The sequence below is a fragment of the Triturus cristatus genome, chromosome 5_1, assembly GCF_964204655.1.
Source record: "Triturus cristatus chromosome 5_1, aTriCri1.1, whole genome shotgun sequence".
In the NCBI taxonomy this organism is placed as follows: domain Eukaryota; kingdom Metazoa; phylum Chordata; class Amphibia; order Caudata; family Salamandridae; genus Triturus; species Triturus cristatus.
This window is the reverse complement of record NC_140587.1, coordinates 162,936,694-162,943,946: the sequence shown is the minus strand read 5'-3', so window position 1 is coordinate 162,943,946 and position 7,253 is coordinate 162,936,694.

The window sequence follows — 7,253 nt, the reverse complement described above, 5'->3', positions numbered from 1 at the left end:
ACTCTGTCAAACGCCATCCGCGCATCTAACGACAGTATGGCCGCATCTTCCTCGATCGAGGAGCGGCCGGCAATGATGCCATGGAGACGCCGCAGATTCAAAGCGGTGTTCCGGTGGGGCATAAATCCCGACTGGTCCGGGTGTATTAGGGTCGAAAGGTAGGGCTGCAGCCGCGTTGCTATCACCTTGGCCAGGATCTTCGCCTCGGCATTAAGCAGCGAGATCGGGCGATAAGAGGAGCACTCGTGGGACGGCTTGTTGGGTTTAGGGATCACCACTATTGTAGCCATCCTCTGATCACGGGGGAGCATCCCCGTCGATAGACCGTCCCCATACATGGCTAATAGGTGAGGGACCACAAGAGCGGAATTTTGCTTGTAGTATTCGATTGGGATTCCGTTGGGCCCCATTGCCTTACCACTGCGGAGGGCCAAAATCGCCAGCGTGATTTCCTCCGCCGTCAGATCCGCCTCCAGGGCCTCGGCCCCCGAAGCGGCCAGCCGAGGCATTGCGATGTCCCTGAGGAAGAGCTCATTGTCTGCCACGGTGGCCGAGGCCTCCGGGGTATAGATGCGTTGATAATGGGCCGCGAAGGCCTCTGCTATGCGCTGGGGCTCCGAGGTAAAGTCTCCTTCGCCCAGGCGAATCCGCGCCACCCAGCGCGACGCACGGTCCCCCTTCTCCAGCCACGCCAGGAGTTTGCCAGCCTTATCACAGAGTTCATAGATGGTGTGCTGGGTGGCTACTTGTCGAGCTCGGGCCCCCTCCCAAAGATGGGACCTATATTCTTGCTGCGCCATATGAAGGGTATGCGCCGAATCTCCGTCCCCCCGCAGTGTATGGGATGCTTCCGCCTCCACTATCGCCCGCTCCAGCTCCAGTACAGCGAGCCGCTGGGTCTTAGTGTGGTCCGTAATGATGGAGATGGCCTGGCCACGGAGGACGGTTTTAAAGGCCTCCCAGAGGGTTGCTGCGCTCTCGACAGACTCAGCATTCTCGGTAAAATAGTTCTTGGTCGCCTTTTTGAGGGTCTTAGCAATTTTAGGGATTTTAAGATATCCGGGGCGGATCGGGAACAATGTGCGCCTTCCTGGGTCACCGGACGCAAACGTGATGACCACCGGCGAGTGATCCGAGATGCCCCTGGGTAGGTGCGACACCTCCGTCACCCCTTTGTACCCGGCCGGTGAGGTGAAGATGTAGTCGATACGGGAGAGGGTGTGGTGTACCCCGGAGAGGAAGGTGTATTGTCTCTCATCAGGCCAGTATGCCCTCCATGTGTCTACTAAGCCAAGCGCGGTAGCAAAGTCTGCGAGCGTGGAGGCGTCGGCCCCAAGAGTCCTGTGTGCAGACCTGTCCAGTGCAGGGTCCATGGCTGCATTGAAGTCTCCGCCCATGATGAGCTCCCCGGGCGGGAGCGCCAAAAGGAATTCGCCCAGTGCCCTGAGGGAGGCTTGGTGTAGTGTCGGGGGGATGTAGACAGAAACCAGATTATAAACCCTCCCCTCCCATTGACAAGTGAGTGCCGCGAAGCGGCCATAGTCGTCCCTACGGGAATCAAGAAGAATCAGGGGGACACGCTTGTTCACCAGTATGCCCACCCCCCGGGACCCTGTCGTAAACTCTGAATGTGTTGCCATCTTAAACCCCCACCTATCCAGGGCTTTGGTGGACGTACCCACTAGGTGTGTTTCTTGCAAGAGCGCCACCCCGGGCCCCTTGCGCTTGAGATATTGAAGCACTAGCCCCCTCTTAATCTTGTCTCCCAGGCCGTTAACGTTCCAGGAGAGGACCGCAAAGGAAGGAGAACGCTGCTGAGCAGGGGCGTCTGGCAGTGAGTCAGAGGCCGCTCGAGGCAAGCTATGTGACGTCGTCTCCAGGGGAGGGTGTGTTAGTCGCGTCTTGCCCTGTGCCACCCCTGTGCACCTGTACCTGCCCAATCTGCCGCATGTACCCCTGAGTGGTTGGTGAACCTAAAACAAAACAAAAATCAACATTTAAACGAACTCCCCATCCCCCCACCCCCCTCCCTGCCTCCCTGCCCAGCGGATTTACAACTACCCGCCACCCCAACACAGCAGAGTGCTTAGTTCCCATAAACTTGGTACGTGCGTACGGGGGAAAGCCGCTCAGCACACAGCCGCCACTCCCCATACCGTAAGTTTGTCCCCTCAAGCAGCAGACTGTCAGATGAGAGAAAAGGAAAAAGGGGGATCCGGGGTCATCCGCCCCTTGTAGGTTCAAGGACCCAGGGGCCGACAGCCACTGCAAGGTCCCAGGTCGCCAAGCGTCCAACAGTTCGGTCACATCACAGCCCCATGCCTCAGGGCACTTCGTCACCCGCGCCTGAGTCCTCAACGTTCAGGGTTTGGTGAGAGTCGGGAAGGCCGCCCAGGGCGCGCTCTCCCCTGCCCCTCGCTCTTGCTGGACGCCACCCCTCGAGCCATTCCGAGGCCTCCGCCGGCGATGTGAAGAACCATGTGCGCCCCTCCGCCTCCACTCGCAGCTTTGCAGGGTACAACATTGAATACTTTAGCTCCTGAGAGCGGAGGTCTGCCTTAACTGCCATGAAGTCCTTACGTTGCCGCACTACTGTAGCGGTGTAGTCCGGATAGAGGGTGACCTTAGCGTTGTCCACCCGCAGTGGTGGGGCGGCACGCGCCGCCTGGAGGATCGCATCCCGGTCTCGGAAGTTGAAAATGCGGGCCAGGATCAGGCGCGGGGGGGCCCCAGGCTTAGGCCTCCCACCCGGCACCCGGTGCGCCCTCTCGACCGAGAAGAACTTGGAGAGCCCGCGGGGCTGCAGTTGTTCGGTGATCAGTTTTTCAACAAAGAGGTCTAAGGCAGGGCCGCGTTCACTCTCAGGCACACCCACGACCCGCACGTTGTTGCGCCGAGACCGGCCCTCCTGGTCGTCCAACTTGGCCAGCAGCTGCTTTTGCACCAGTTCAAGGGCTTGTATGCGTTTGTGGTGGTCTGCCGTGCCCCGCGTGAGGGTCTCCGTGGTGGCCTCGACCTCAGTCAGTCTGGAGTTAATTTAGGCGACATCCGCCCGGAGGAGCGCAACATCTGTGGAGATAGTGCCGATTGAGGCCTGCATCTGTGTCAGCGTGGCCATGACGTCCGCCAGCGTGTACTCCGCAGGCCCGTCCGGGGGGGACCGTTTCTGATCCTGACAGAACGCGTACTTTTCAAGCTTCGCCTGTGCCCCACTGCGGTGGCCCTTCCCCCCCCATGGTGCCAGGCCGTCTCCGCGATCACTCCCGGCCGGTGCAGGCACAGGGCTACCGCAGGAGCGACCGACCCACGTGCAGGGCAGGCCCAAGGGCGGCGCCGCCCGACCACGAGTGCCGCAGCGGGCCGAGATAGCTCCAGGTCGCCCCCACGGCGCGGCCGCCGATATCCGAGGCGCCCCAGCGCCGGCAAGCCACAGGCAAAGCGACGGTCACCACAGCAAAAGGTCAGAGTATGGCCGCAGGCACTGGGGCGATGCACTGCATCCCAGGACTACACTTGCTGGCCGGCAGTCTGCGTGAGGGCTCCACCCGGGTCAGGCGCTCACAGTCCCCTCAGAAGGCCGCAGGGAGGCCGCAGTCCAGAGCGGCAGGGCGCCGCCAGCCCCGTGTAGGTCAATCCCAAAGTCCGATCTCCACTAACCTCCCTGTAGCCGGCGAGTCCACCTCTGCTCCTCCTCAATGCTGGTTGCCTCGAGGCGCGGGCCGCTGCCCTGGCCCCTCTAGGCACGGAGATGGACGGGCGGCGGGACCAGGGTCATCAGTCAAGGAGGCGCTGCAGGTGGCTCAGCTCACACGATCGATCCGCGGGGCCAGATCGTTCCGCGGGGCCAGATCAGCACCCCGCCTTCGCCCTGGCGCGAGTCCGCCGAGGGCCCTCGAGTCCTGCCACAGGTCGCTCCGGGGACCGGCCCGTCCCAACAGAGCCCGGCCGCACGCAAGGCGACGCAGCCACGCCCCCTGTCTACCAGGCCCCGGGGATGCGAGGCCCAGCAACGCGCCAGAGGCCTCGCCTCACAGCTCCGGAACGGGGGGGCCACCAAGAGTCGAAAGGCCAGATCTGGGACGCCGAGGCCCCCGGACCCAACAGCAGTCGTCCAAAGATGATTTTTGCCTGAGGGGGTGTCGGATAAATACAGGATAGTAGGCCGGTGCGGAGGAGCTCCGGGCTCAGGCGGCCATGTTCGTCGCGAGCCAAGCTCCGCCCCCTTCAGTTATATTTTTAATGTAGATTTTCAGATCTTTACTTTCGTCAGGAATGTAAGTACAACAATGTTGAACTTTCAGCATTCCACAGACTTCACCCTCTTTTGCCAATAATATATCAAGGGCAAGTCTATTTTGCATTACCATAGCACGCATGGCAACCATTTCAGTATTTACTAATAAAAATCCTCCAGCGGTGCTTGTTGACAAGCGATCCACTACTGTTGATAGTTTTCTAATTTTGTGTGCATTCAGAGATATTCCCACTGCTGGTATCAATGCTCCAAAAATGTCTCCTACAATTTCTGACCAAGATTCTCTCTTCCTACGAGCTAATAGACTACCTAACTTATGTACACTATCTTCTCCTCTTCCCATGTGGAATATCTTTGGAAAAACCAGACCTACATAGCATGTGCCATACCAATGGTCTGGCAACCGATAATATGCCTTGTTCCCACAGATAAAATATAACCCAGGAAAAACTGGATCATTTCCTCCTTTAAATCCCCATCCACCCATGATTCGGTATGTATCATGGCATTCACGGTTACCTACAAAGTAATTATCATATGCAGTTTGATTCCTTCTAATACATATTTTTCCTTTCTGAGGCCAATCTAAAGCCATAGTTGGACTAGCTTCTCCCTTTAAGTGTTTTTCCATTTCAACATCCCAGACTGTCGAAAGGAAAACACCCGACAAGTTTATTATTATTATTATTATTTATTTTTATAAAGCGCATAGTCACCCGGAGGTATCCCAGCGCTAAAAACCCTAATTCAACAAATCTGAGGCCCGGGAGCTAAGAGCAAAAGAGAGGAAGGGTGGGAAATCAAAACGGGGGGGGGGGCATGGAAGCTAGGGAAAGAGATGTGTTTTTAGCAGCTTCCTGAAGCGCAGATATTGTGGTTCAAGACGTAAGTCATGGGGGAGTGAATTCCAAAGACGGGCAGCTTGTACCGAGAAGCGTCTTCCTCCTGATCGGGCTTTCCTGAATCTCGGGGTATTGATGAGGTTCTCTGCGTTAGAGCGGAGGGATCTAGTGGTAATGTAAGGGGTGACAAAATTACTGAGGATAGGGGGGCCTTGGTTATGTAACGTTTTGTGGACCAGGCACAGGGCCTTAAATTTGACTCTCTCCCTTATGGGGAGCCAATGGAGGAGTTTGAGAGCGGGTTTAGCAGATGATCTGGCCGGGGTGTTTGTGATGATCCGGGCAGCAGTGTTCTGAATTCTCTGCAATTTATTAAGGGTCGCTTCGGGCGCGCCCAGATAAATCACGTTACTGTAATCTAGTCTCGATATTATGAGACCTTGGATTAGCAGTTTTTGGGATTTAGGGGGAAGAAGGGGCAGGACTTTCCTCAAAGATTTTAGAAGACCGAAGCAGGTCCCTGCTACCTTCTTTGCTTGCGGAATAAATGAGAGATCGGAGTCGATCCATACTCCCAAGCTTTTCACCTCTGTTTTTGGGTCAGGGAGAGGACCTAGACAGGCTGGCCAACTATCCAGGGGGAGTGAGGTTCCTTTCGGGCCAAGTATAAGGACCTCCGTTTTTGTCCCGTTTAGTTTTAAGACTGATCTATTCATCCAACGATGAACCTGCGTAAGGCAGTTGAAGAGATCAGCTTTCTGTTGTTTGGGATGGGACAAAGACACCACTAATTGTGTGTCGTCAGCATAGCTGACGACGCTCACTCCGAATGGGGTGATAACCTCCTCCAATGTGGACATATAGATATTAAATAATGTGGGGCTCAGGGAAGAGCCCTGAGGCACACCACATTGGAGGGGCATTTCGGAGGAGCGGGCGTTCTTCTCCCAAATCTGATAGGACCGTTGGGCCAGGAAAGATGACAGCCAGGATAGGGCTGTACCTTCCACTCCAACTCTTGCCAATCTTTCGATAAGGAGTTGATGGTCGACGGTATCGAACGCCGCGCTAAGGTCGAGGAGGATCACTGCCACTGATCCTCCCCCATCCAGTAGCGCTCTGGCCTCCTCTACCGCTGCCAGGAGGGCGATGTCCGTGCCCTGCCCTGGTCGGAAACCCGTCTGGGAACTTTTTAGTTTGTTATTGGCCTCTAGAAACTGCGAGAGTTTCCTGTTGACTAATTTTTCCGCGATCTTGCTGACTCCTGGGAGTAGGGAAATGGGCCTGTAGTTCGCCAGGTTCTCAGGATCGAGAGAAGGTTTCTTCAGTAGGGCTTTTACCACAGCTTTCTTCCAGCTCGAGGGTACGACTCCTTGTTGGAGTGAGGTATTAATCAAATGAGTAAGGGAGGGGATGATAGTGGGGGCTACCTCCTTAAGGATCCGAAGAGGAGCAGGGTCACTAGGGGAGCCGCTCTTCATGGAGTTGAACGTATTTCTCACTTCGTCTATTGTGACCTGGCCCCATGTGGACAGACAAGTAGACGATGTCGTGTATTGGGAAACAATTTCTTCCCCTGGGCTCGAGGGAGGAATTGAGTCCAGAATAAGTCGGATTTTGTCATGGAAGAAATTAGCCAATTTTTGGCATTTCTCCTGGTCTGCTTTAGGGTCGGAAGGAGGTCCCAGTCCTTGTTCTGGGGGTTTTGAGAGCTCTTTAAGGATGGCGTATGCTTCCTTACTGGAGCATCCCGCTTTTTCTATTCTCTCCTGATAAAACGCGCTTTTGGTTTTGCGAATAGCGATTTTGTAGCTTAGAAGAGAGGTAGAGTAGGTGTTTTTATTGGTTCCTGATTTTTCACGTCTCCAAGCGCGTTCGGTTTTTTTGCACTCTTGGCGCAGAGCTTTAAGCTCTGGAGTATACCATAGAGCGGGGGAAATTCTCTTGGGCTGTTTAAGGGTGGTGGTTTTCGGAAGCATCGTATCCAGGGACGAAGTGATCCAATCACAAAATTGTTTGTCAGCCGTGTTGGGGTCAAAGGAGAGCTCGGGAATGGAGTCTGCAAGAGAAGCAGCCCATTTCTCCGGTGACAATTTGCGCCATTGTCGGTCGGTAACCTGGGTTTTAGGGGTTAGAGTAGGTTTGGGGATTTCCCA